A 27,886-nucleotide genomic window follows, 5' to 3' on the forward strand; every position below is an offset into this window, starting at 1 on the left:
GCTCTGGTCCCCTTTCCCTCTTCTCAAAAAGGGATTTTCATTTCTCCCACTCCTTCCTAGTGGCTGGGTGACCTTGACCTTGGACTTGGTTTCTCAATATGAGCTGAGGAGGCTCCTCTTCCTCTGTTGTGCCTGAGCAGTTCTGGGTAGGAGAACTTGGAGCCCACAGGCCTGCTCAGAGGCTCCAGCACTGGGGAGCCCAAGCCCTTCCTGCTCCCCCTTCCCCCACCATGTGCTCTGGCTTTGGCTATTAAGCTGGGGCACTGTCTGCCCCCCTGCACTCTGCCCATGGGCCTGATGAGGCTCCTGTGGCTGGTGAAGGGCATCGGCAGAGCCCGGATTCCAGGTCGGGTGAGTCATGGTTGGGACCCAGGCAGGAGCAAGGCAGACAGTGCATACAAGGGCCCCAGACAGGAATAGGAAGAAGGTAGGGGAGAGAGAAGAGGAAGAGGAGAGAGGAAGGAAGGAGAGTGTGGCTAGGGAGAGGCCAGGGGACGGCATGGGGCACCACGCTGTGGCTCTGAGGCAGAGTCTAGCCAGGCGGGACAGTGGGGCACAGACCACAGGCTGCAGAGCCTCACTGCTGCAGTACCTCAGTGGCTGTGGGGCTGGCATGAGGGGGGCGTCCTGGTCCCTCTGGCCACCCTAGCACTGGCCATCAGCTCCTCTGTGTAGTTGTGCCTATTAGCCACTGGCTGCACAGTACCAGGGCAACAGAGCCACTGGGGCAGAGGGCAGACACAAGGGTCCCAGGCCAGGACAGCGGTCCCTTGCCCTCCACCTGTACTGCTTGAGAGGATCCCTTGAGATGGAACTTGGTTTTAGCTTGAGGCCAATCATTTCTACACTGTGTCCTCAGGCCAGCGTCCCCTGTCTCTGAGCAGAGGGATGGGCATCTCTGCTTGGACCTGGGGGAAGGGTGCCTTGTTTTGGAGCTGCAGGTCTCCCTGGACTGTCTCCAGTAGTCTGTGGCTGTGGCTGTGGTTGCAAGTGGGCAGAGGACAGGACTGTGGCTAGCTCTGACTCATAGCCCTGCAGCCAACTCAGGGGCAGCTGAGTCGTGTCAGGGAAACCCGACCAGCGAGGGCCTGGACATACCAAGCCCCCACCCCTGGGGTCCTGGCTCTACAGCATACCCAGAACTCACGACCTCTTCTCTCCTGGCTGTGGCAGTAGTTGATTAAGGCAAAACCTGGATCCACCCTAGAAAGAGTAAACAACCCACATTCCAGAAGGGATTGTCTCTGCTCTTGGGGAAGCCTGTTTGCAGGTCAGGAGACTCCAGGCCCCATCTCAGCCTGCTCCTCCTGGGACCTTGGGTGGGTCACACCATATCAGAGCCCAGTTCCCTTGTGGTTAATGGAAAAAAACAAGGCCACAGAGATGAGGCAGGATGAAAGTCTGGCTGCCATTAGCCAGTAGGTGGTGCCCAGGGGCTGTCTGTGCTTCATTCATTTTTCTTATTTCCCCCTCATCAGTCCTAGGAACCTAGTACAGGTACAGATGAGAGAGGAGATTGCAAAACGACTTGCCCGGGATCATTTGGACAGTGTGTCTGGGTAGGGAGGGAGCCTGGGCCTGGCTGCCTTGCAGATTGGATCTCAGGAAGCTAAGGCACCCACCCAAGGGGGCAGAGCCAGGGATCTGAGAAGCTGGGCTCCAAATCCTGACTCCTGACTCATACCTTTCTGGTACCATATGTCCCTAAAGGAAAGCCTGTTTGAGAGAGAAGAGCCGGGTGAATTGAGGGCTGGGTGAAAATAAGAAAACATAGATTGGGAGAGGGCCCTGTGCAGAGCAGGTGCAGGGAGCTGAGGTGACCTGGGTCACCCCTGCCTGGTCCTTCCCAGGGGAGATGGGCGAGCTGGAATTTTCCTCCCAGACAGATGAGCCACTCGGACTACACATTGCTTCCACCACCCACTGTCCGCCTGGGTCCTTCTTCCTGGAAAAAGAGGGAAAGACTGAAAGAGTTTGTTCTGCTGGGCCCTGAGCTGCAGCCCAGGAGGGGCCTCCAGCCCCATTAATATCCCTTCTCTGAATTAGGACCCTGTCTCTCCAAGGCCTCTCTGACCTGAGTCCATTCTCTAGTTTTACAATAATGAATTTATAACAGTGTCTACAGAACACATGCCCCAAACCCATTAGCAGAGTAGGTAACACAAAACACTTTCCTTTGTGTTTTTTGTATTTTAGACTCTGGTAACATTGTAAATGCGTTCTTTCTTTAGTCAGAGACTCTGTGTAGGAATTTATGTTATGGAAATTCTGTTTAAACTGCTAAGAGGTTTAGTTTTCATTTTTCTTTTTATTTTCAGTTTTTCCTATTTTTAAAAATTTATTTATTCTAATTCATTATATATGACAGCAGAGTGCATTTTAATTCATAGTACACATGTAGAGTACACTTTTTCATGTCTCTGATTGTACACAAAAAGTAGAGTCATATCATTTATGTCTTCATACATGTACTTAGTTAGGGTAATGATATCCATCTCATTCCACCATCTTTCCTACACCCCTGTCCCCTCCCTTCCTCTCCCTCCACTTTACCCTATTTAACGTTCCTCCATTTCTCCCATGCTCCCTCCAACATACCCATTATGCATCAGCATCCTCATATCAGAGAAAACATTCACCATTTGTTTTTGGGGGATTGGCTTACTTAGCATAATATTCTCCAACTCCATCCATTTACCTACAAATGCCATGATTTTATTCTCTTTTATTGCTGAGTAATATTCCAATGTGTATATATGCCACATATTTTTTATTCATTCATCTACTGAAGGGCATCTAGGTTAGTTCCACAGTTCAGCTATTGTGAATTGTGCTTCTATAAACATTGAGGTGGCTGTGTCCCTGTAGTATGCTGTTTTTAAGTTCTTTGGGTATAAACTGAGGAGTGGGAGAGCTGAGTCAAATGGTGGTTCCATTCCAAGTTGGTTTCCCCCACTCACATGCATACTAATATTTGTATTTGCATCTAATTAAATTACAGCTGTTTTTAAAACTGCCACTACTATTCTGCAACTTTGTTTTCTACTTAACAGTACATTATAAACACACTCACAGGACAGTGGCACATACAGATACTAATTTATCCATTTTGAGAGCTGCACCCATTTAAAATTAACATGCCTGTGCCATAGATTAGCTCCCTGATCCCCCCTCTACAGATGGAAATCAACATTGTTTTCAATTCTTAGAGTTATGAATTATGCTGAAATGACCCTGGTCTGAAAGTGTGTCTGTATTTTCACATTTATGTGTTTGTTCCCACAAAATGAATTTCTAGACATGGAGATGCTGAGAGAATAAACACTTGAAGTGCTAGTGGAGTGATTTTTTTTTATCCCTTTAAATACAAAAAAATCATGGTGCTTCTCAGAGGCCAAGAAAATCAAACCTGAAAACAACATTGTTTAACACTAGGGAGTGGCCCTGTTCTTCTGGAGGGAGTCTGGAACTTCTGAGGTTGTAAAAGCCCCCAAACATCTGAGAGAGAGAAGTAAAGAGAGATGTGCAGCCAGGAGTGGTGACACACCCCTGTCATCCCAGGAACTCAGGAGGTTGATGCAGACAGATCACAAGTTGGAGGCCAGGCTTAGCAATTTAGTAAGGCCCTAAGCAATTCAGTGAGACCCTGTCTCAAAATCCAAAATGAAAAGGGGTGAGGGTGGGAGTGTAGCTCAGTAGTAAATGCCCCTGGTTCAATTCCAGGAACCAATAAAAATAACAATAAAATCAATTAAACAAACAAAAAAATCCCACTGCTCTGGGCCATGGGGAGTCCCTCAGCTCAGAACATCATCTGCCTCAGCTCCCTCAGGGCCTGGTGAGGGGACCTTGGGTGCCAACCCACATCCCCTGCACCATACCTTCTCCCAATCTCCACTCTTCCCTCCACTGGCTCTGGGGCCTTGGGCAAGCGATATTCTCTTTGAGCCTTGTTTTCCTCATCAACAAAATGGACATAATTAGTAGGGCCAGCCACACGGGTTGAGGATTAAATGTCATAAACATGCTGAGGCATGGTGCCTGGTGTATAAACAACATCCAGAAAATGTTAGATTTCCAAATGCCCTTTTCCCAGAAGGGCAGAGCCCCTTCCTGCTCAAGGGCTTTGGGATACAGCATTCATTTATTGACTCGTTCATTCCTCATACTTTTTTTTTTTTTTTAAAGAGAGAGAGAGAGAGAGAATTTTTTAATATTTATTTTTTAATTTTCAGCGGGCACAACCTCTTTGTATGTGGTGCTGAGGATTGAACCTGGGCCGCACGCATGCCAGGTGAGCACGCTACCGCTTGAGCCACATCCCCAGCCCTCATACTTTTTTTTTTTTAATTTTAGTTGTAGATGAACACAATATCTTTATTTTTATTTATTTTTATGTAGTGCTGAGGATCAAACCCAGGGCCTCACCCATGCAAGACAAGTGATCTACCACTGAGCTACAGCCCCAGCTCCCATTCCTCATACTTCTAAATTTGGTGGGTCAGGGTGGTCAGCTACTCAACAAGCACAGGAGGAAACCAGTCCTCACTGGCTGTGTGATGTGACCTGGGAAATGACTGAACTTCTCAGAACCTCAGTTTCTTCTTCAACAAAACCATGGTATTACCTGGACCCACCTCTAGAGTTGAGGATTCCATGAGAGGACTCCAAAGAGCAAGTGTCACACTGCCTGACCCAGAGTGAGGGCCTGATAAGCCTTCAGGGCCTCCACACTGGCAAAGTGCTGGACAGGAGAGGAGTGCAGGAGGCCTGGGGGGCAAGGGAAGGCCCCTGCCCAGCTGGCAGGGACAGGGAGGCTTCCTGGAGGGAGAGTCTGGGAGCCATAGGAGTTAACTGGCAGGAGCAGCTTCCGCTCATCTCGGGGAAGACACTGGTCTGCAGAGGTGGCCTCCACTCCCCTGGCCAGCCACCCCCCTGCTTCTCCCAGACACACTCCACCAGACAGTCTCCCTGCTCTGGGGTCAGGGACCTGGTGGGAGCTGCATCACAGCTGGCAGCCTGGGCCAAGAGCAGACTCCCACTGCACACGAGTTAGGGGGCCTCACAGTTTCTTAAAGCCACCCAGGGGCTTTCAGGGGCAGTGGCCTCAGTGGTGAGCAAGGAAGAGTCCCCCAGGAAGCTGAACACTGTGCAGCTGCCCCCTCCTAACTCGGCAGGCCTGGAGTCCCGGAATCTGCCTGTATCAGGCCCTCCTGCCACTTTGCAGCTGGGGTCCCTGGATTGTTCTTGGAGACACACCCTCTACAGTCCTCGGGTCCCTGAGACCCTGTGACCAACATGAAGCCTGAGCACCCAGCTCATCAGGGACCTATGCACAGACCTCGTCCCCTCCTGCTCCCACCTCCTGTCCATTCCTTCTCACTCACCACAGGGAGCCCTGATTTCTCCCCCCTGCTGCCCTCCTGCTTCTTCAAGGCCAGCTCCAAAGCCACTGCTCTGGGAGCCCTCTCAGACTCACCTCCCTGTGTCCTCCACCCCTTAGGGGTTCTCACCCAAATGTGCCAGACTACAAGACGCTCTGCTGCCTGGATGAGCCTGAACATGGCTGCAAGTGTGATGAGGGGGAGGGGACCAGATGTGCATGGAGACCCTGTCCCAGGAGGATGGCTAAGGGACCTGAGTGTGCCCTGAAGCATGGTGCCTCCAGGGCCCACAGGGGCTGCCTCCACCTGCTGCAGCCTGATGGGGACAGGGAGCAGGGCTCCTGGAGGTCCACCCTGTGGCAGCAGGAGGACAGGCAGTGCCATGGAGAGGCGGGTCCTGCCCCTGATGGGGAAACATGTGCCCACAGCTTTCCAGCAACAGGAGGCACAAGGGGGACGTCAGGATCCGTGAGGGGTGCAGGACGGGCTGTTGGCCAGATCTCCTGAGCGGTAGGGAGTGGAGACCCCGAGCCTGGGCCTGAGGCCCTGACCATCTGCTTGTGGCTCTTTGTCTTCCCCTAAGTGGCTGTGTGATCCCAGATAAATCACTGACTGTCCCTGACCTTTCTCTCCTTATCTCTCTGGTAGAGATACTATGTACCTCCATGAATCCTTGTGACCCAGGCTGATATGAGAAAGTGGTAATGAAAGTGCACTGTAAACAATAAACACTCAGCCTTCCTTAGCAGGACACTACTACAGGGTGACCAGAACCCTGACAGGGTAGGTCCTGTTCAAGGAACCATCTGGGAAGTGAAAAGTCTGAACTAATTGATAAGAAATAAAGACAGAGCCAGAAATTAGATAAAAAAGGGGAGTGCTTGATAAGTCTTCCAGTCCTGTAGGAGTGGAACTGAACAATGAAAAAGGGCCCAAGTCTTTATTTTAGGGGGAGCACATCAAAGGCAGGGGTAAGGTTTCAGTGGGAGGAGTCTTGCTTCTTGGTGTGGCAGGGGTCATGGAGTTAACAGGTTGATTGGCATTTTGGCCAGCCACAGCCATCTCTGAGGGGTGTGTGGCTCCAGCGCGTCACCCCATCTCCGATGCTGTGCTGAACTTGTGATGGAGCTGGGTAGGAAGCCACACGAACCAGGTGTTCCCAAATCAGCAGGATTGTTGCTGGGAGTACCTGACACCCGGCTTTCCTATCTAATGGCTTCAACATCGTTCTAGTTCCTGCACAGTTTGGATGGCTTCCCGCAGGACACAGAACCCAGAAGCCATCAATGAAAAGACCACAGGTTGGACCACACACAACGGCAGACACCTCCGTGGGAATAAAGACACCAAAGGAACATTTAAAGGGAAGTGGCAGGCTGGGGGGACGCTGTTTCAGCTTTTATGGCAATAGGGTTCTCAGATACAGTGCCTGACAAATTAGTAAAAAATGAAAATTGGACAAAAGATAATTTAGAAATATACCAATAGACAACAAATGTGAATACAAGGGTCATCTTCCCACTAATCTAGGAAGTCTCACACTGAAAACAGTGAACTTCCATCTGTTTCCAGCAGACTGGGAAGTGTTGATGCCGCTTTTAGGGCCCTGGGGTGAACCCAGGGCCTCACACATGCAGGCAGGGCAAGGGCTCCACCCCTGGGTTCCAACCCCAGGCCTGGGAAAAATTTCTAAATACCCAAAATATTTGATGCCAACAAGAATGTAGTGATGCTGGGTTTCCCACACACCTTCTGGGGGTGCACGTCCACGCAGGCATTTTCAGGGCACAGTTGAACAGTATCTCCACGGATTTCAGGACCTACCCTTTGACCCGCCATCTCTCTGCTGAAATGGATCCTGCTCTAATGACTGCCCATGCGCCCAAAGGCTCATGTGCAGCAAGGTTCACAGAAGAGAAAAGTCAGAGGGAACTAAAGTGTCCATGCTTAGAGGAACCGAGAAGCAAATGACAGTCCCTTCATATGGGATACCAGTGCAACCATTTCACAAACAAGGTAGATCTCTGTGTACTGACTTTGAAAGGTTTCTAAGGCGTGTTGTTAAATAATGGAGCTCAAACTCCAATATAACAAATATCTTATGACATTATTTTTTGAAACCGTGAAGGATGGAGTGAGGAATAGATGTGTGTAGACACACGTAAACGTCAGGAGGGGTGTACATATAACTTGTGGTTGCTGCTGGGAATGGGCCATGGTTGGGAGAAGGGTTAGGGGGAGCTTCTAGTTTGGGGGACCTATCCCTCTTTATGGATGGATGTCTCACAGTGAGCACTGGTGTTACAAAAAAAATAATAATAAAGGAGGCACAAAGGATGGGAACGGATGGTGGTCCCACCACCCCACCTGGGTCCCATGACTGCTACTGGCCCATTAGGGGAACTACTGGACGCCCTTGGTGTCCATTTCTTTTCAGAAGCCCTTCTTCCTCTTCCCCGCCTCTGCTTGGCACAACCCAGCTTCCCTGGACATCGTCCTTGCCCCAGCTCACAGGTGGCTTTGGTTCATAGCAGATACACAGCCCCACAAACCAGAGTGGGTATCCCAGTGAGCATAGATTCCTCCATGTCGGTGACATTCAGCTCTTAGAGGAGGTGGTGGGTTAGTAGGACTCACTCATGCATCCACGGAGCAACTAGAGACTGCTCTGGGTGGGGCGGGGACACCTTAGCCACACTGGGCACCTGGGCATGTCTGTCTGAGTGATGTTAGAAACACAAGAAGCCAAAGGGGGGGCCAGTGGAGAGAAGAAGGGAAGGAAAACCATACAGTGTCTCTTGAGGCCTACACGCAGAACTGGCCCCTTTTCGTTTCCATCTCATTCTATTGGCCAAAGAATGTCAAACTACCAAGCCCAGATTCAAGAGGCAGAGGGACACTCAAGTCACATGGCCAAGACCTTCAGTGCTAGAAAGAGTGAAAAATTGGGGCCATGAATGCAATTTTTTTCAAACATCATAAAGAGGGAAAAGACAACCCAGAGAATGGGACAGGTTTGTCACCATGTAACAATAGCACCCATTTTATATTTTACTCATTCCCTTATTTTATGCTACACTATTGCAGAAAACACTACTTTTACTGGTCCATTCCATTATTAACGGATATTCAAGTTGTTTCTAGGTTGAGGCTATAAAGACAAATTCTGCCAGGTGTCTTGGTGCATGTGGGCACACATTTCTGCTGCATGTGTGTTTGCCAGGGAGAAGAACTGGTTGAATCATGGGGTATACACATTTTCACTTTAGGTAAATAATGCTAAACTCTTTCCCCAAATGCTTATATCAATTAATACCCTCACCAGCAGTGTATGAGATTTCCTGCTATTCCACATTCTAGACAACATTTGGTGAGGGAGTTGATTACTATCTATGTAGTTAGGCAGAAATTAATTGTAGTTTAAAAAAATAACATGGTAAACCAATGATCTCAAGTCCTCTTACTGGAAAGACAGATGTATCCCCACTCCTGTTAATCATTTATCAAGATCCTAGATACATAGATCTGTTTCTAAGTTCTTTATTTTGTATCAACAGTCTATTTTTCTGTGAATCAACATAAATTATTTTAATCATAACACTTTTATATTATTTCTTGCTAAATAGAAGAGAAATACTTCCTATTTTTAATTTTATTCAAAATTGTCTTGGTTATTCTTGGTTCTCTACATTTTCACATTTGCTTTATCAGAGTTTAATTTACATACTATACCCTTTTGAGTCTATAGTTTTGCTCCCTTTTTTTGATAATGCAAATTAAGGCAACAGTTACTTTACCACTGACCTATATCCCAGGCCTTTTGATTGTTTAATTTATTTTTATTTTTAGTTTTTAGTTTTTGGTGGACACATCTTTATTTTATTTGTATGTGGTGCTGAGGATGGAACCCAGCATCCCGCGCATGCCAGGCGAGAGCGCAACTGCTTGAGCCACATCCCCAGCCCCTTGATTGTTTAATTTTAAGACATAGTCTCACTAGAATGATTCTTCTGCTTCAACCTCCCAAATTTCTGGGATTACAGGTGTGCTCCTCTGCACCTGGCTATCAGTTCTGCTACTTTTGATAAAAATGTGTAGCCATGTTATATTATCACAATCCAGATACACAGTTCCCTAACTAAAACAGTTCCCCTGTTGTGCTGGGGCTGTAGCTTAGTGGTAGAGAACCATCCTGACTCTCCATCCCCTAAAGGAACTCCTCACCTACAAGGACTTACATTCCTTACCCCCTGTCACCTTTTATCTCTACAGGTTTCCCTGGTGGAAGGTCCCAGTCTTACTTTCCACACGTGCTCACTTGTGAACACTGCTACTCTCCTCCCTGCTCCTCAGGATCCTTCCACCTTGTCTCCTCTTACCCATTCATGCACTGAAACTCTGGAGGAGCTTCTTCCACATCCCTCCCACATACAGGAAGGCCTCTTGCTCCAGCAAACATACACATGGTTCCCAGATGGCTCCTCCTTCCTTGGGAGGGGAGTTGGTCGGGCAGGGTGTGCTATAGTCTCTCTAACCTCAGCTGTGGAAGTGGCTCCCCTCCCCAGTAATACATCCAATCAGCAGGCTGAACTTGTTGCCTTCATCAGAGCCTTTACTTTGGCAAAGGGAGCCTTCCTCAATGTCTACCCTGACTCTAAATACTCTCTCCCACTCTGCTATTGGAAGGACTGTGGATTCCTTACCATCAAGGGAACTTCAAATACTAAAGCCCCCTTTATCTCCAATCTTCTTCAGGCCTCGAAACTTCCCCCTGCCATGGGAACTGAAGGATGGCAGCTAAGTAACACCTTCTCCAGTGGGCACTGCCTTTCCTGATCTCTCTGCTTGTCATAGGCCTTTTGCCAATGCTTGCCTCCTACATCATTAGATTTATTCAAGACCAGATTCAAAGATCTCTAACAGACCATGAACCAACTTCTGGAGTCAGCATCGTCGGCACATCCTGACCATCACCATTGCCTCAATGACACCCCACTCCCCTAACAAGGGTCCAGATGCTGCCCTTTCCCAGCAGGAAGAAGCTACAGAGATTGATCTATGCCCCTGTCCCTTAAGGGGCTCAATAACAAACAAAAAAGGGTGGAAGTAAGGTCCTTGCTTAGCATCTGGATAGCCATCTTAAGTGACAGGCATCATTTTGAGAAAAACTTCACTTTCCTGCCCAAAGGCATTTCTGAGAAAGGCTCACCACTCCCTCATATCAACCTAACTCTTCACTGTCTGCATTAGGACCCACCCAGCTCGGCTTGAATCTCTGAGCCTGCCCCACAAAAGTCCTGAACCCCAAGCCTGTTTTGTCTCTCTCCATCTATGGAGAAATGGCCTTTATTTGTCAGCTCTGACAAATAAACTCTTGTGTGTATGTCTGGTCTCCGTCTTTCATTTCTCACTTGCCTGTCTCCTGGTTCCTTGCTTTCCTTTCAGACGGGAAGGGAACTGACCCAGGCATTGACTTCTCACCATAACATTTTTATAATTTCATTTCTTTCACAAATAGGTCTGACTTTTCCTCACACTGAAGCCATGCTGCTCTAGGTTCACACCAGAGGTGGTTCTCCATCTCATGGTAAAGGAAATGCCAGGTGAACTGCACAGACCTAACCCTAGGACATCGCTAAAATCAAAGGGATGGAAAGTCAAATATTTCATGTAAAATAACAATTAGATAGGAGAGAAGATAATCATCAATGGACACAAGGTACCGTGAACCAGAAGCTTGTCCTGCTCTCCTATAAGGACACAAGGCCACTGAATGAGCAGCCCACCTTCCTTTCCTTAGGAGGGCAAAAGTGCTACTGAACCAGCTGCCTGCCCTCCTCTCCTTATAAAGACATAAGTCCCACTGAAACAACAGCTTGCTCTACTCCCTTATGACCCCATCTTAGGTGATTACATCATACTATTGCCTCTTCTGAAAAAAAAAAAAAATAAGGCCTATTCCTAGGCGCAGGATTAGAACTTATACAAGTGCTCTGAGAGATATCATTTAAACCATAACTTGCTCTATTCCTATTTTTCTAACAGTTTTTATCCATAGGTTTTGAACTTTGACATATGACATTCCTACATCCATCCATATAATCATCTGACATCCTGAGCTTATCAGTGAAGCTCATATCTTTAGTGGGTATGGTCTTGCCAAGTCCTGAAGTCCATGACCCAATAACCTTTCACTTGGTCACCTCTTAACAATTCTACCAGTCAATATCAGCACCCTGGGGACAAAGCTGCCAATACACGAACCCTCTTTGGGGGAAGGAGGGGGACACTATTTCCTTAATAAGCTGTTGATGTCTTCAGGGTCTGTCATAATTAATATTCCATTTAATACTTGATTTTGAAAATTTGTCTCTTATTTCCTTCATTGATGTTGTTAAAAATTTGTGGACTTTCTTATTCATCTCAATCAAGCAGCTCTATCTCCCTGATTTCTTTCATTGTCTCTATTTTCAATCTAATTAATCTCTGCTCTGATCTTCATTAAATCTTTCTTCTGCTTGATTTTGGTTTATTTGCTCCTGAAACCTGAAAGAAAAGTGACCACAACACTCAGAGCGACCAAGAGAGCTTTATTGCAGCAGTGCAACAGAGGAGAAGATAGAGAAAGAGAAAGAGAGAGAGAGAGAGAGGGAGGAAGCGCGCGCAAGAGAGAGACAGAGAAAGCAAGAGAGAGAGGGGCCCGGCAGGAGGGAGTTTTTATAGCCCAAATCTAATGAGGTCTCTGGGTCTGCAAGCTGCCTTGTTGGCACAAGGGGGGTTACGTGTTCGGCCTTGAGCAGGGGGTTGAGTGTTCAGCCTTGAGCGGGGACTTGGGCGTTTGGGCTTGAAGCAAATAGTTGATAAAGAACCAGACAGAGGATTTGAGAGGACAGGTCATCCTGTAGCTAACTTTGTTTGGCATGCCCTGCAGACAGCTTACTCAGCCTGTCCTGCACCTAACAAAACCCACCCCCCACCAACACCCAAGACGTCCCAGGTGGTAAAAATTATTGTTAACTTGTGCCTACTCCTCATTTCTAATGTAGTATTAATGCTATTGATTTCCAAGTACTGCTTTAGATGTGTTCTGCAAATTTTTAAATATTGTTTTTCACTAGTTCAGTGTCTATTTTATTTCCCTTTGAACTTCCTAGATTATTATAGATTATTTCGAATTTTGCAAGGTTTTGGAGACTTTCCTTTATCTTACTGTTTCCTAGTTTGAGTCCTTTGTTGTGAAAGAACACACTGAGTAATTTCATTTCTTTTAAATTAGGTAACTTTGCTTTATGGCATGGGATATGGTTTATATTGACTTTTTTTTTTGCTTTTGTGAGTTGTGGAGACTGATATTTACTTGTTTAAAAATTAAAATTTGTATACTGATTCAATGGACTTGTCTTTGAAAAGTCTAAACAATTTTTAATAACTTTGGGCTTTGGAAGACCTCATCATATCTACATTTTAGGTATTCAATTCCTTTTTCTTCCAAATAATTGGTGTCTAAAGGACTAGAGCAGCTCACTCACATAGTGATACTATATCAAAATGCTCTGTTCCCTAAGACATTGTAGAGCACACTCTTAACACCCCTGGTGTTGGGGGGAAGGAAGAGTCTATCATAATTTCCCCATAGGGTTCTCATCACATTTCTCATTAGAAGCCGGTTTCAGAGGTCTCAGTTTGTGGTCAGCTGGCTCCTTTCCCTGGGGCTCAAGGTGAAGCAGGACATCAGGAAACACAGCCATAAGGATCTTCTTTAGTGTGTATTTAAAGAACTCTTACCCTCAATACCCTCGAGGTCACAAGGTAAGAAAGATTTTCTTTCTTTCTTGTAGTAGTTGTATAATTTTACATTTTCGGTCATGAATCCACTTACAGATAATTTTTGAGTAGGCTTTAGTGCACAGATCAAGGATTTTCAGGCTTTTTTTTTCTTTGTATATAGATATTCAATTGTTCCCACACTCTTTTTTTGGAAAGACTGTCTTTTCTTTCTTGGATTATCTTTCCACCTCCAGCAAGAATCAGTTGACACACACAGGTGGGTCTATTCCTGGGCTCTATGCTGCTCCGCTGCTGTACATGTGTGTCCTTTCCCCAGGACCATGCAGCAGCTTTCTAGAATCCGGAACCCAATACAATCAGTCTTTCCAGTTTGTCCTTCTCTTCCAAAATAGTTTAGCTATTCTTGTTCTTTCATGTGTCTATAAAGAAATAAATGTAGGGGATAGGGATGTGGCTCAACTGGTAGTATGCTCTCCTGGTATATGTGAGGCACTGGGTTCGATCCTCAGCACCACATAAAAATAAAATAAAGATGTTGTGTCCTCCGAAAACTGAAAAATAAATATTAAAAAATTCTCTCTCTTTCTCTTTCTTAAAAAAAAGAAAGAAATGTAAACCAACTTGCTAATTACCACTACACAAAATTTTTACTTCTGCAGGGAATTTGATTGGAATTTTGTTGAATCTATATTTCAATATGCAGAGAATTGACAACTTAACAATATCAAGCTTTCCAATCCATAAACCTCAAGTATATCGTACTATTAGTTATTTGGTTTTTCAATTTCTTTCTTCAATGTTTTGTCCATTATATGCAGGTGTTGCACATATTTAGTAAGATTTATGTCTAAGTATTTCATAGATTTTTTTAGTGTTATTATAAACAATTCTTTGTGGGTTTTTTTGGGGGGAGGGGCGTGGGTAGTGGGGATGAAACCAGTGGTGTTCTAACACTGAGATTAATCCCAGCCCTTTTTTACTTCTAATTGTGAGACAAGGTCTTGCTTAGTTGTCAAGGTTGGACTTGAACTTGCCATCTTCCCTCCTGAGTTGCTGGGATCACAGACTTATGCCACCATGCCTGTATTTAAAATGATCCTTTACAAAGATACATTTCAGCTTTAATTTATTTTTATATTTTGGTCTTATAGTCTATGATCTTGCTAAACTTCCTTTTCAGTTCATGTATGTTTTTGTTTTTGGAATTTTCTATAGACAACCATAGTTTTTTTTTTCCTTCTTTTTAAATCTATATGTCTTTTATTTTTCTTGTCTTGCTATAGTATCGGGGGTCCCCAGTACAATATGGAGGAGGAGAAAACATTCTAGCCATGTGTCTCATCTTGGGGGGAAAGCATTCAGTCTTTTTATTTTTTATTTATATATGACAGCACAATGCATTACAATTCTTATTACACATATAGAGCACAATTTTTATATCTCTGGTAGCATTCAGTTTTTGCCAGCAAACATAATGCCAGCTGTATACATTTCTGTATGCAAATGCTCTTTATCTCATTGAGCTCATTTCCTACAGCTTCTAGTTTGTGGAGAGTTTTTATCAGAAATCGACATGTGTCAGTCATCTTTTCATCATTATGTCAAAATTACGTGACATGAACAACTTAAGAGGAGGAAAGCCCTGGGCTCATCAGCTCCGAGTTCTCAGTGGATGGTCTGCTGGCTCCATTGCTGTGGGTCTATGAAGAGGCAGAGCATGATGGCAGAGAGGACATGGTGGGGCAGAATTGCTCATCTCACGGAGGGCAGGAAGCAAGGAGAGAGGGTGGAAAGGGCTAGGGACAAGGAACAGACCCTGAGGGCATGCCTCCAAGGACCCACTCCCTTTGTTCAGGGCCTACCTCTCACAGCCTGCACCTCTGAACATTGCTGCACTGGGAACCTAGCCTTCCCCACAGGAGACTTGGGGGCACAATCCAGATGCAAACCTAAGAGACATCGAGTGTTGTCAAAACATTTTTTTTCTGTATCTATTGTGATACTTATATATTTTTTTCTTTATCTTATTGATATGGTAAATTACATTGCTTGATTTTTGCATGTTGAACCCACCTTTAATTCTTATAATAAATACCACTTGGACCTGATGTATTGACCTTTTTGTATATTCCTGGATTGCATTGATTTCTCACCATAACATTTTTATAATGAAACTCTTTTGTTCAGAATATTTACAACCATGTTTGCGAAGGATCTTAGTGTATAACTTTATTTTCTTGTGATGTCCTTGTGCGTTTATATCAGGACAGTACTTGTTTCATACAATGAGTTGGGAAAAAATATCTTCTATTCTTTATTCTGAAACAATCTGTGTGAAATTCATATTATCTGATTCTTGCTGGTGGGTAGAATTTTCCAGTAAAGCCATCTGGTTCTGGAAATTTCTTTTAGTTTGTTTGTTATGGTACTGGGAGTTGAACTTGGAGTGCTCTTCCACTGAGCTACACCCCAGAATTTTTTAGTTTTTATTTTATATAGGGTTTTACTACATTGCTGAGGCTTTTCTCAAACTTGGCCTAAGCTTCCCCAGTCACTGGGATTATGAAATGTTCCCCATGCCTGGCTTATGTTTATTATTAGGATATTAACTACAAGTTGAATCATTTGAAGAAAATATACGGAACTGTTCTTGTTATCTAATTCTTCCTGAATATGCTTTGGCAGTTTGTCTCTTTCAGTGCTTTGTTCATTTGTCTAACTTGCTGAATTTTTGGTCATAGACTAGTTCATAAGTGTCACCTATTATCCTTTTATGGCCACTCTCTCATTCCTGACAGTTGTTTTTTGCAGTATTGGGGTTTGAACTCAGGGCCTAGAGCATGGTAGGCAAGCACTCTACCACTGAGTTACGTCTCCAGGTCGTTCCTGATATTTGTAATTTGTGTATTTCCTGTTTTATTTTCTTGGTTGATTTTTTTCAATTAATACCTTTTGGTTTTGGTCATTTTTCTCTAATTATTTTGTTCTGGGTTTCATTCATTTCTGCTTTTAACTTTTTCCCCTTCCTTATGATTGCTTTTCTTTTTTTTTTCTTGCAATGGTGGTCTATTGGCATTGAATTCTCTTTTTATTTATTTAAAGTCTTTATCCCTCTTTTTTGTTCATTTGGTTTTCTAAATAAAATTCACAAAATGAAATGTAGTGGCATTTAGTACATTTACAATGTTGTACAATTATCACCTCTATCTAGTTCCAAGATATTTTCCTCACCCCTATAGAAAACCTCATAATTATTAAGACATCACCTTCCATTTTCTTTCCTGTAACCCCTGGAAATCTTTAGTTCACCATCTGTCCCTGTAGATCTACATCTTCAGGGTGTTCCTTATAAACAGTATTATAGATATCTAATACCTTGTGTCTGGCTTCTTTAACAAAGCACAATGTTTTCAAGGTTCACTCATATTGCAGCAGGTGACAGTAGTTTAATCATTTTTATGGTTAAGTAATATTCCATTGTACAGGTACACCACATTTTGTTTATCCGTTTGTCAACAGTCTTCACCTCTTCCCTACTGTGTATAGTGCTTCTTATGGTTTAGATATAAGTTTTTCCGAAAAAAGCTCATGTGTTAGACAATGCAGGAATATAATGTTCAGAGGTGAAATGATTAGAATATGAGGGCTCTACCCTAATTGGTAGATCAATCCATTTTATGGATTAATAATTAAATGGATGACTGGGTGGTAACTGTAGGCACATGGGGCATGGCTGGAGGAGGTCACCTGGGGCATGCCCTTAGGAGTTGTATTTGTCCCCAGCTCATTGCTTTCTCTCCCTCTGCTTCCTGGCTTCCAGGAGCTGAGAAGGTTCCTTCCACCACACCATTCTGCCATGATGTTCTGTCTCATCTTGGGCCCAAAGCAATGGAATTGGCCAACAATGGAATGAGGCCACTGAAACTATGAGCCCCAAATAAACATTTTCTCCTTTAAGTTGTTCTTGTGAAGCAGCAATGAAAACCTGACTAGCACAATGCTACATTGAACATTCTTTTTTGTGTATGTGTTGTGCTGGGGATTGAACCCAGGACTCTGTGCATGTGAGGCAAGCACTCTACCAACTGAGCTATATCACCAGCCCCTGCATTGAACATTCAATGCAAACCTTTGTTTGAGTCCCTATGGTTACACCTAGGAGCAGAACTGCTGGGTCATATGGTAAATCTATGTTTAACTTTTTGGGAAACCATCCAACCAATTACCACAGCAGCTGCAGCATTTTACATTTCTACAAGCAATGCACAAGTGTTCCAGCTTTTTCCTTTATCATCTCCAATACTTGTTATTTTCTGATTTTTAAAAAATTTGGCCAACCTAGTAAATATGATGTTATCTCTCATTGTGGCTTTGGTTTGCAATTCCCTCGTAACTAATGATGTTTAGTATCTTTCCATGTAGTGTTGATCATTTCTATATCTTCTCTGGAGAAATGAGTATTCAAATTTTTGTCCATTTTTAAATCAAATTGTTTGACTTTTTGTTCTTGAATTGTACAAGATGCTATCAGTTACATTCCATTCAACATCTATATAGAGAGATCTATAATATAAAAGTATGTAGAGATATAGATAGATACAGATATAGATACACATATTCTGGATACTTAGCCTTTATTAGATATATGATTCCCAAATATTTTCTTGTGTCCTGTGTTATCTTTTTATTCTCTCAACAGTGTTCTTTGATAAATACCAATATTTAATTTTGATAAAGTCTAATTTATCTATTTTTTTCTTTTGTTAGCTCCATGTTTGATGTTACAGCTAAGAAGTCATCTACTAGTTCAAGGTCTTGAATATGATTTATGATTTATTCTAAGAGTTTTATAGTTTTAGCTGTTATATTCATCCCTTTGATTTTTTTCAGTAATTTTTCTGTATGGTGCAAAGTAATGGTTGAACTTTATTCTTTTGCATTTGGATGCCCAGTGTACTTAGTACCATTTATTGAAAAAAAAATTCTTTTATCATTAAATGGTCTTGCCACCCTTGTTGAGAATCCATTGACCATAGTTGTGAGGGCTTATTTTTGACTCTCAATTTGATTCCATTGGTCTCTATATTTAATTTTATTTCAGTACTGTGCAGTGTTGGTTTCTGTGGTTTGTAGTAACTTTTGAAACTGGGAAGTGTAACTCTTTCAATTTTGTTCTTCTTTTTCAAGATTGTTTTGATTATGCAAACTCTCTTGAAATTCTGTATGAATTTGAAAATCAGCTTTTCCCTTTCAGCAAAAAATGACTAGTGGAATTTTGATTGGGATTACGTTGAATCTGTAGATCACTTTGGGAGTGTTGCCAATCCATGAAAACAAAATGTCTTCACGAATTAAGATCTTAATTTCTTTCGGTCACATTTTGTGTTTTTTCAGTGTATAAGTCTTGCCCTCCCTTGATTAACTTTGTCCCAAATATTTTATTCTTCTTGATGTTATCACCAATAAGAATTATATTCTTCATTTCCTTTTAGGGGAGGATTCAAGATGGCGGATTAGAGGAAGCCTGCATTCCTAGTCACTCCAAGGCTCAGGATTCAAGCAGAAGGATTACTGTTTCTCAATGAGGTGAGTGAAAGAGGGATTTCACTAAGCTCCAATATTGGATAGCCAGAGTGTCTTAGACACTCAGAAATGTGGGTACATTAAGAAAGAAGGAAGACTGCATCAGAACCAGGGCAATTGTGGCAGCAGCGATAGTGAGGCTGGTTCACCTCAGAGGGAGGGAGAACACAGAGGAAAACACAGCTGACATTTCAGTATGGAAAACGAGATCTGAGAAGCAGCTCGACCTAACTGATCCAGAGGCTGCACAGGGTGCTCACTGGGGCTTGAGAAGGGCTCCCCAACTCTCAACTGGGGTGAAGATCCAAGGCGGGAGCTCTTTTAAGGGAGCCACAGCCACAGTTGTTGCTGGAGCCCGGAGATCAAAGCCAACACTGCCACACTGTCCAGGCAAGCCCCTACCGTGTGGCCTAGAGTGTACCCTGCAGAGGGTGAATGAGAAGACTGCAGCCGGGGATGGGGGTGGGGAGACTCCAGTTGGAAAAGTGAAGGGGAGCCCAACTGGCTTCTCCTTCAAGTCTGCTGAGTCATGTGACCAGGTGAAGTTGGTAAGAAATCTTACCAGGTGGGTGTGAATACACTCAGGGACTAAGCCTGGAAGAGGTGTGTTCACAGCAGTAGAACACAGTGGAACAGTGGAATATTGGGCTCCCGTCCCCCATGAATAGAATTCTTGGGAGGCTTCTGAGATCCAGATTCTTGACAGAGATCAACAACTACCAGGCCCTAGAGGTGTATTGATCTAATCCTTCCAGAGCACACTCACAGAATTCTGCCAAGGCTGCACCCTGGTCTGTGCAGACAAACTGACAGTACATCCCACTCCATCCTACCTCAACATGGTAGGAAGAAAATCTGAGAATTAATTCAAGAAGCTTTAGACTTGGGTCACTCCACCTGGCAGCTCAGAGAGCAACACAAAATGACGAAGGCGTTAACAACCCCCAGCCTTTGCTTTTGCTCTCAGTACATAGCTCAAGAAGAAACACAAAGAAAGAGAGTCAGGCGACGACAGGGACCATTCATTCTAGCTGACTATTTTGACCATCTCATTTATTCATGGAAGAATCTTTGTCCTTGTGTGTGTATGTGTGTGTGTATGTGTGTGTTCTTGTTGTGTTGATTGATTCAAGGACATATATACATGTATGTTTCTTCTTCTCTTCTGCTTCTTCTCCTTTTTCCATGCCTTGACTTTTGAGGTGTAGGATATGGGGCTGTACATCTTGGTTTTGTTTTGTATTGTTTTCATATGTTTCTCTTTCTCTCTTTTCTTCTTTTGCTAACAGCCAGATTCTGTGCTCTTTCTCATTCCCTTTACTTTGTTTCTCCTACTTTCCCCCCAGTCTCATAATCATCACCCTCTACATCTCTTCTGTATTCTCCCTTTTCAGTTTTTGAAATTGTAAACTATTTTCTACCTTCCTGTCACATTTTCTTTTCTCTTACTTGATTGTATTTTACTATCTTTTAAAACAAAATGGTTCATATACTTCTGCCCCCACCTCTAATGCTGTTGTAAATATTACTTCTGTGGATGAAATAACATTTGACACCTATCTTTTGTTTTAATGTCAGATCTACTTTATTGTTACTTATTGTTTGGGCTGTTGGCAGTTATTGACCCCAACACCTCTGGGGTTTTTGTGGCAATTAAGAGTGTAGATGTCTTAAATGAACAAGTTGTTCATTTTAAAGATATATATTGTTTTCCTTGGCTGTAGCTATTGTTTGTTTTCCCTTATTCTGTAAGGTGTTGGGAAACTACAGGGACACTAAAAGTTCATAGGTAGAGACTCTTCTACTGAACTAAACTCAACCAAAAGCCATTGCGCCTTGCTCCACACACAACTTAATGACAATCAATTTTCAGCTATACCTTAATTCAAAGAATAGAAGAGACAAAAGCCCAAACTAATGACCAGGCCCCAAGTAGAAGTGACTAGAGATGGGCCCCAGATCCCACCTATGGACATCCACTGCTAAAGCAAAAATAGAGAGAATACATAATGGAGTTTTATTTAGCCATAAAGAAAAATGAAATTATGTCATTTGCAGGAAAATGGATGGAACCAGAGACCATTATGTTAAGCAAATTAAGTTGAACCCAGAAGGTCAAGGGTTGAATGTTTTCTCTCATATGCGGAAGCTGGAGAGGAAAAAGGAAAAGAAAGGTGGGGGCAGATCTCATAAAAATCATGGGGAGATCAGTAGAGGAAAGAGACCAAGGGGTGGCCAGAGGGAAGTGCTGTGGAGTGACATTGGCTAAATGATATTACTATATTGTGTGCAAGTAGGAATATGTAACAACAAATATCATCGTTATGCTACCAATCAAAACTGAGGAAGAAAAAAAGAATTTAAAAAATTCCTTGTTGGATTGTTGCTAGTATATAGATTTAGGATTGAGTTTTCAGAGTTGATCTTGTATTCTGCAGCATTGCTATATTCACTTATTAGCTCTAATTGTTTATTTTTGTGAATCCTTTAGGGTTTTTCTATATATCAGATCATGTCATCTATGAATAGAGATCATTTTACTTCTTCTTTTCAAATCTGGATCTTTTATTTCTTTTTCTTCCTGATTTCTCTGGTCAGAACTTCCAGTACAATATTGAATAAAAGTGGTGAGAGTTGACATCTATGATCTAAGAAGAAAGCTTTCAGTGTTTTACCACTGAGTTAGGTTTGCTTTTCAAAAGTGCCTTTAATCATTTGAGAGTGTTCCCTCTCGTTACTACTGTGATATATCACATATATGTATATGTGTGTATATATATCTAAATATATAGTATAATATATTGATATATAGTATATAATATATATTATATGTAGTATATATAATATATATACATTTATATATATATATGTATATTTAAATTTTTTTTTGGTTGTTGATGGACCATTATTTTATTCATTTATTTATATGTGGTGCTGAGAATTGAACCCAGTGCCTCACACATGCAAGGCAAGCACTCTAACACTGAGCCACAACCCCAGACCAGAATATATACATTTATATATATACTAATCACAAAGACACATTGGATTTTGATAAAGGCTTTCTGTGCATCAATTGAGATGATCATATAGTATTTTTCATTCTGTTAATGTGATACATTACATTGATTTTTGCATGTTGAACCATCCTTGCATTCTGGCATAAATTCCACTTGGTTATTGTGCATACTCTGTGTAATCCCTTGAATATGCTCTTGAATTGTTTGCTGAAATATATAAAGTAAATGTGTTGTACAAGCTCTGAGCCATTCCCTCTCCATCAGAGGGTGTTGTCCCACCTAATCCCAGCTTTTTCTCTTTTTGTGTGTCTGTCGTTTCTTTAGTCCCCAGAGCCCCTCACCAGTGTTTTCTGAAATAATGGCTGTGACTGACAGATGAGGTTACAGCAGTAATGACTTCATGTTTTGTCATTTAGCTTTCTAAAAATAAGTATATTTTGAAAGACAAAATTGAACCTCTAAATTGTAGATGGAAAATCAGCATCACATGTCATAAATATCAGGCAACCACTAAAATCAACTCCAAGAAAACAAGAAAGACAAATATTATTCAATCCAGTTTCATGAATTTGGCTGCCCAAGGCTCTGAGCTTGAGGCCTGTTCTCTTTGTTAAAATGAAGGTGAGCAAGTCTCAGAGAGGTGTTAAGGACACACTATCCCCTTACTGAGACTTTCCCTTTGAAGTAGCCCAGGGGGAAATCCATCAGCTTCCCCCAAGGGATTCCTGGTATTGAGAGTTCACCTGAGGTCTGCAGCCCTCACCCTGAGGGAGGCTCTGGGCCAGGTCTCCCTGAGGGCCACTCTGTTGAGGGTCTATTTTCACCTCCCCACCTTTCTCCTGATCCTGGACCTTCCCCCAGGCAGTCCCTGTCCGTGTGCTGGAGCTGAGCGAGAGTCACCCTGCCAATGGGGAGTAGACAGTCCACTGTCGTGGCTGAGGCATGCCCCAGCCAAATATCACCTGGTCTACCTGCAGAGACCTCAAAAGGTGAGCAGATCCTGGACCTTAGTCTCCTAGGGTACCCCAGCAGGCTAGAAGGACCCAGTGGAACTCACTAGTCTGCCCTTTCCTCTTTCACCTTGCTCCAGACTAGAGCCACACCCTAGAAGACCATTCCGTCACCTCCTTGGAGATGCTCTGCATGATCTAAATTGTCTCTTTCTTACCTTGACACCTGGACTATCCTCTGCCCAGTACAGTGGAGGGTCTGCACCCAGAAAGACCTCACCTACCCAGTAGATGTTCTTTTCCTCTGACTTGGGCTCATGGTGGTTCAGTGGCTAGAGGCAGGGTTGAGTTGAGGTTCTGACCCTATCTCAACACACTGTCTGTGTGACCTTAGTCAAAATGAGGAGTGGATTTTGCCATCTAGGGTTCTAGATCCTGGAAAGGGGTTATTACCTGCTGATCAGTCTAGGGAATCACTGGAGGAACCCGCTTAGGACCAGGGAGCTGGTCACAGGAGCTGGACATGCACTTTTTCACTGAGCGGTGCTGTCTGCTTTTGGCCTTAGTCTCCACCTCTGCAGAAAGGTGGGTCTGCAAGTCGATCCTGATCTCTTTGAATAGGTGTCCTCGAGAGCTGCCGCCTATACGGCTCAGGAACAGTTCCGAGGAGGAAAGCCAGTTGGAGACTAATGTGACATACTGCACCACATGGATCAGCCACTGTCCGTGTGCTGTATGTTGTACAACCCGCTGGGCTAGGATGTTCAGGAGGTTACCGTGGTGCCACATTGTGAGTCTCCCCAGCTCATCCCCACCTTGACCCTGCCATACTTGGGGACCAAGCCCATGCCCCCTCAGCGGGCCAAGTCAGCATACCCCTAGGTACACAGGAGCTTTGTGAAATCCATCAGAATATATTTCTCTGCAGCATACACAGTACATAATGGGCACATGTGTACAAACATGAGTGTAGAAACCATGGTTTGAGCAGTGCAGTCTGCTTCTACAGAGAGAATGTAAGCTGGATGGTGGAACTTGAGCAGGCCTGATCCCAGGACACAGGTGCAAACTTTCTGTGTGTAGATTTGTACTTTGGGCTGAAGAATGCCTAATCCCAGATACACAAATAAAGGTAGTGTATATGTCTGTAAGCATGTGTTCAAGCATGCATGAAGCTTGTTGCTGTGTGTAAACCCACAGAATATATGTTTATAAGCCATGAACATAAGCATGCCCAACTTCCAGGCTCATGTATAAATCCCCATACATGGATACAAATAATACATGTGCAATTCCTATTATAGTGCGTGTCTGTAAGCATATCATTGCAGCATACCATTCTTGAAAAATGTGCAAGCACAATACTTGAACACACTGTACAGTGCATATATCTTATAAGGGACACCTACATGCATAAATCTATGCATATGAGCAGTCCTAGCAGTGCACAGATGTGTTTGCATGTCTAGCTGCCCATTTTTGTGTGTGCATGCATTTGTATGAATGCAATTCATTCATTTCCTCTTTATCTTATTCTATGAATAGTTACAGGGACTCAAGTTCTCGAGGCCAATGGACCAGCCTTGATGCCTTCCTAATGCCTATAGTCCAAAAACCAGGGGACAACGTGGTGGGACTAAGCACCTTTCTCCTGGCCACCCTGAAGAGAAAGACTGAGGGAGAAGAGGTCAGCTATGGGATTGAGGTAGTATCTTGGGAAAAAGTCCTCTAGGTCAAACCTGAAAGATGAATTTAAGTTAACCTGGTGAGGAAGAGTGTTCCAGTCAGAGGAATGGCCTGTGCGAGCAGGGTGGGTTCTAAGAATGTAAAGGAATTCAAGCTACCAGGAGCATGCAGTGTGTGAACGCAGGGTGAGCAGTATTTACCCCTTGATTATCAAGAGGCACTCCCCAAACACCCAGACCCCAAAATACTGACCATAATGTTTAATATGGGTTATGAGCTATGCAAGACCTGGGTGTCCCTGGCCAAGAGACACCCAGCTACCTACCATGGCTACCTACCTCCTGCTCCAGCACCAGAAAAGCCAGGGGTACGGCTTCATGTTCCAGAGGAAGCCTGTGCCTCCCATGGTTAAGCCTCACCCATGCCCCCTGGATCCTTCCCATTCCCCTGTCCTCCCAATAAGGAGACCCAGTGAGCCTGCCCTTCGCACCTTCTCCTTGCCCTGTGAGCTTCCTCTGCCTGAGGAGGCTAAACGCTTAGGGCAGAAGCATATCAGGAGGGCCAGCCAGCCGCCTATTCACTTCCACTTCCCGCCTACAAGAACCCCCACACCTGGGTTAGCCTCCCAGTCTGACTCTGGGCAACTCCACACCAGCAGAAAGCTCTGGAAGCAGGTAACTAGGGGGATTGCTACCTGTGTCCGACAACTGTGCTGTTGCATACCACGTGTCAGCAATGGGGTGGCTCCAATGTAAGAGGGCAGAAACCTGCCAGATTCATGAAGTGTGGCTCCAATGAAGGGGAGAGCTGACCAGACAATATCAGGGGGCAGCCAGAGGACCCTGTTCTCTGTGGATCCTGACACCTTGCTTGGGCCTCAGTCATATGGACTCAGAACAGCTGCAGGAGAAGATGTGCCAACCACCTCAGGTTCCTCTGCATGGGTTCCAGCCCAGAGCACTTCTGCATCCACCTGGACATCAGGAGTCTCCTCTGCCCCCACCTGCAGAAGACATCAGAGACGGCTCCCCTGGGACACTCCCCCTGCCCTGCTCCTCTGACCTTTCCCCCATTCTCCTGAGGTGTTTCTTAATAGTTTTTTTTTCAAACAAAGTGTGTAGTAAAATCATAGTTATATAAAAAAATCCTTATGATCTATAAAGGAAAATAGATTTTGATAAATTAGACTTAATTAAAATTTAATGTTTCTATTCTTGGAAGGAGGTGATTAAAAGTCAAACCATAGAGCAGTACAAAATATATTTTCATGTATCTTATAAAAGACTTACAGCCAGAATATGTAAAGAAATCTTAAAATTCAATAAAATAATAATTCAATAAATATGGGAAAACCTTTTGAATGAAGATGACATACTGATGGCGAATATGTACATCAATAGATCTTCAACATCAGAGATCAATCTAAGATGGCGACTGTGGAACCAGAAACCACCCCTACTCCTAATCCCCCACCTACAGAAGAGGAAAAACAGAATCTAATCAGGAGGTTGCTAACCCAGAGCACTATATAAAACATCCTCTACAGAACAGATGGGCACTCTGGTTTTTTAAAAATGATAAAAGTAAAACTTGGCAAGCAAACCTTCAACTGATCTCTAAGTTTGATACTGTTGAAGACTTTTGGGCTCTATACAACTAGATCCAGTTGTCTAGTAATTTAATGCCTGGCTGTGACTACTCATTTTTTAAGGATGGTATTGAGCCTATGTGGGAAGATGAGAAAAACAAATGGGGCGGAAGATGGCTCATTACATTGAAAAAACAGCAGAGACGAAGTAACCTTGATCGTTTTTGGCTAGAGACACTGCTGTGCCTTATGGGAGAATCTTTTGATGACTACAGTGATGATGTGTATGGAGCTGTTGTTAATGTTAGAGCTAAAGGTGATAAGATAGCAATATGGGCTACTGAATGTGAAAACAGAGAGGCTGTTACACATATAGGGAGAGTATACAAGGAAAGGTTAGGACTTCCTCCAAAGATGGTGATTAGTTATCAGTCCCATGCAGACACAGCTACTAAGAGCGGCTCCACCACTAAAAATAGGTTTGTTGTTTAAGAAGACACCTTCTGAGTATTCTCATAGGAGACTGCGTCAAGCAATCGAGATTTGGGAGCTGAACCAAAGCCTCTTCAAAAGCAGAGTGGACTGCATTTAAATTTGATTCCATCTCAGTGTTACTCAGATATAAGAGAAGTCTCATTCGCCTTTGTCTTGTACTTCTGTGTTCATTTTTTTAAAAAAAAATTTATTATAGTGTCCACTATCCCAATCAAAGAATTACAGTCCACATCATCCCCAGAATCCATAAATGTGTTCCTGGCCCACTCTGTATTAGCTTCGTAGAATTACCATTACAAACAAGTTTTACCCATCCACAATATTCAAAAGAACTTGTGTTTCTATACCTTAATAGGAAAAAAATTGAGCTTATGTTCCATTGTATGCAGGGGCATATTTTGCTGGTTTGAAAGAGTATGATGCATACAGTTTTCTAGCAATTTTCTTTGTTTCTTTTGACAGCATTATCTTTGCTGTACTCTTGCTGATGGCTGCTAGGTTTTAATTTATTTGTTTCCCTATTGATAACATTAGTGATTCTGATTTCAGTTTTCCATTTGTTTTGCTTTTGTTTTTTCCTCATGTAACATTGGTGAAGGATCCAGGAATATGACACAAAGGTGGAATAAACATTAATTTTGTGCAAAAAAAAAATAGATGTTCAACATCAATATTTATTTAGGAAAATAAAATTAAAATCAAAGTGGAATACCACCACATAGTTGGAAAAGAAAAAAAACTGGCAATTTTAAGTTTTTAGAAATATCAATTTCTAGAACTTTCTCTATATATGGCTAGCGGAGATGCATAATGTAGCCCCCCAAAAATCCATTTGTCAGTTTCTTGTGAATTTAGAAAACACATATAATCCAGTATCCTAGGTATCCCAGGTTAAATGGAAATTTATGTTCACACAAAGCCTCTACATAAATGTTTATAGGTGCTTTATTTGTGATCACCTCAATCTGGTAACAATTCAAATGTCTCTTAGCTGTAGAATGGATAAGCAAACCATGGTATGTTCATACTGTGAAATGTTTCTCAGCATGAAATGGAACAAACTTCTGATATAAACAATAACATGGATGAAAATCAAATACTTTATGCTGAAGGAAAGAAACCAGATTCAAAAGGCTATGAAGTACATGATTCCACTCACATGGCTTCTGGAAAAGAGAAGGCAGACCACTGGATGCCAGGGGCTGGAGGTAGAGAGACAGGGGTGAACTACAGAGAATCTTTGCTGTGCTGGCACATTGAACCCAGGCCCTTGTGCAGGATAGGCAAGCTCTCTAGCACTAAGCTGTAACCCCAGCACAATGGGGGAACTGTGTATCTGGATTATGAGACCATATTGTAACTATATATGTTTGTCAAAAGTAACACAACTGA

The 27,886-nt window shown here is 43.3% G+C and overlaps 1 pseudogene; it reads left to right on the forward strand.

Annotated features, from left to right (window-relative positions):
* LOC114103525 (eukaryotic translation initiation factor 4E pseudogene) lies at nucleotides 1-27,114 on the forward strand (annotated as a pseudogene).
* The last annotated feature ends 772 nt before the right edge of the window (nucleotides 27,115-27,886 follow it).

The sequence above is a fragment of the Marmota flaviventris genome, chromosome 5, assembly GCF_047511675.1.
Source record: "Marmota flaviventris isolate mMarFla1 chromosome 5, mMarFla1.hap1, whole genome shotgun sequence".
Lineage (NCBI taxonomy): Eukaryota > Metazoa > Chordata > Mammalia > Rodentia > Sciuridae > Marmota > Marmota flaviventris.